Source organism: Sceloporus undulatus, chromosome 6, assembly GCF_019175285.1.
Source record: "Sceloporus undulatus isolate JIND9_A2432 ecotype Alabama chromosome 6, SceUnd_v1.1, whole genome shotgun sequence".
Lineage (NCBI taxonomy): Eukaryota > Metazoa > Chordata > Lepidosauria > Squamata > Phrynosomatidae > Sceloporus > Sceloporus undulatus.
Genome location: NC_056527.1, coordinates 153855761 through 153858607, shown reverse-complemented (window position 1 = coordinate 153858607; position 2847 = coordinate 153855761).

Sequence of the window (2847 nt, the reverse complement as noted above, 5' to 3'; positions counted from 1 at the left end):
GGAGGGCAACTAAAATGGTGAAGAGCCTGGAAACCATGTCCTATGAGGAAAAACTCGGAGCTGGGGATGTTTAGCCTGGAGAAAAGTTTAAGGGGTGATATGATGGCCCTGTTTAAATACTTGAAGGGATGTCATATTGAGGAAGGAGCAAGCTTGTTTTCTGCTGCTCCAGAGAAAAGGATCAGGAGCAATGGATGCAAGCTACAGGAAAAGAGATACCACCTCAACATGAGGAGGAACTTCCTGACATTAAGGGCTGTTCGGCAGTGGAACACACTCCTTTCTCAGAGTGTAGTGGAGTCTCCTTCCTTAGAGGCCTTCAAGCAGAGGCTGGATGACCATCTGTTGGGTATGCTTTGAGTGAGAGTTCCTGCATGGCAGAATGGGGTTGAACTGGATGGCCCTTGGGGTCTCTTCCAACTCCGATTCTATGATCTCATTAGAAGCCAAGATGATAAAATTGAGACTGATGTACTTCGGCCATATAATGGGATCAGTAGAAAAGACAATAACGCTAGGAAAGGTAGAGGGCAGAAGAAGAGGCCCACATGCCAGAAGGATTGACTCAGTCGGGGAATATGGGCATGGGATTGCAGGAACTAAGCAGAGAAGTGAAGATAGGGGTTCTTGGAGGTGTCTCATCCACAGGGTCGAGGTCGACTCGGGGGCTGCTAACAAAAACAATTGCACAGAATATGCCATTCAAGTTAAAACTTATCTGCAAGTCTAATGAGGAAAAGAACTTTCAAGACAGCACTCTTGCCTTGAGATTTCTTCCCCTCGGAGCAAAGAAGAGGTCTGAAGCCCTGTTATCCAGCAACCCGACTCCCATGTTGGTTTAGACCAGAAGCACCATCTTCATCTCGGTGGAGCTGGAGATTAAATGTAGGAGGCATATAGAAAAAAAACAGTCTCCATTTGAGAACTTTAGTCTTAAATGCAGATATTGCGGCTTTTAGCATGTAGCCAATATGACTTTGGACTAGTTTCTATTCAGGATGGGTACCTGTTGCCCAATTCATTATTTACTAACCGTTCACAGATTAGACATACAACCAAAAATCAGACATATCAGATAAATGAAATCACATTGACATCAGATTGTAAAAGTGAATATTATTAATTGGGAATCAAAAATACAAGGTTTGCTCCCCCAAAATTTAAAATTAAACTTTAAAATTAATCATAAAATCATTCTTCCCTCTACTCTGAGGAGCAAACTAAGGGTTATGGATTGTAAAATGTAATCTGGAATGTAATATGGAGGATGGCGTGTAATAATCCTTTATTTTATTTTATAGAATTAATTGTTTTAACATTTGTTATGATAATAAAAATAATTTTAAAAAATTAATCATAAATTTTTAAATGTTAAAATACATTTATTTATTTATTTATTTATTTATTTATTTGATACCGATGGACCGCTGCCACACAAAAGCCGGCCACTTTAATTATTACCAAAAGACATTGATCTGCCAGCAAATGGGACACATAAAACCCAATATAAGAAGCAGTGAACCTCAGTGTTTCATTTCCTAAGAATTCAAAGATATAGCTGTGTTAGTCTGTAGGATCGGTATGCAGAGAGATTTTAGAGTGGCTGCTGCTTCATCAGGCAAAGGGGGGGGGAATTGAAGATGTTAGTCATAGTCCTGCATTTTGCTGTTTCTGGTCTTAGTTCAAATGGTAGGGAGGGCTATCACAGGCAGGTCTTGGCCATACAGTCACTGGGAGATTAGGGCCTGAGCAGACAGGCCAAAATAAAGCTGCTTCAGGTCACTTTGGAGGTATGCTGTTTAAATGATGCATGCGTCCTAAGCGGCTGGAAACCTTGCCAGAGACCTGCTCCAGTTCTAAGGACTGGAACGTGGCTTTGGTGCAGCTTCAGGAGTACGCATGCATCATTTAAACAGCCTACCTCCAAAGTGACCCGAAGCAGCTTTATTTTGGCCTCTGTGTATGGGGCCAAAGTCAAGGAAATTTAATGTCCATATAAGAAGATGCTTCCTTTGGAATCGAACATGTCCCCTTCCTTTCCTTTCCACAGGCTCCTATGTAGGTAGACAACATTGAATTTCTCAAGAAGTCTCCATGTTTTGCATCAGGAAAACTTATTATGTAGAGGTAAAGCATGCCAATCTCAAGTCCCAATATTAGAGAAAAAATTGCTTTATTTTTGTTGGAGGCAGAAGACTCAGATGCCAAGGTCCCAGTGCACTGGGATCCCCACTTACAGATAAATCGATCTCCAATTCGAATTCATGGATCAATTCAACATGGGGTCATGGTTCCCACTACATTTGCCTCGATCGCATTTCCTGGCATGGAATCGAATAAAAATAATCCACTTATGGTTCCCATTCGTGAAGGCGAAACTTGAATTGATTCCGAAGCGCACGAAATTGATTTGTCAAAAAAGAAGCAGGGAAAAAAATCAGCGTCAAAAAGACGCAAGTTAAATGGGTCTAGAGCATGCCCCACCTCTTTCGGAATTGCTTCAGCGATTTGGATTAAGTAGGAACCATGGTATTTTAAACCGGTTCAAGCCGAATTACGATCCGGTTTAGAAGGTAGTGGGAATGAGGCCCTTGAAATAAATAAAAAAAGAAATCCAGGGGGTAGCAGTGTTGGCCATGTAGCAAATCCAATAACATCCAAACAATGATACCTTAATTGGAACAACCAAAATGCACAGTTACATGTTGCAAGCTTTCAGAGTCACACTGGCTGCTGCTGCTTCATCAGGCAATGAATGAGCTGATTGTGTGAACGCATGCTTGCATTTCCAGTTGGAGGCCGCCAGGTGGCGGGCGAGGGGCGCCTCTGCCTGGGCTGGCCCTTTAA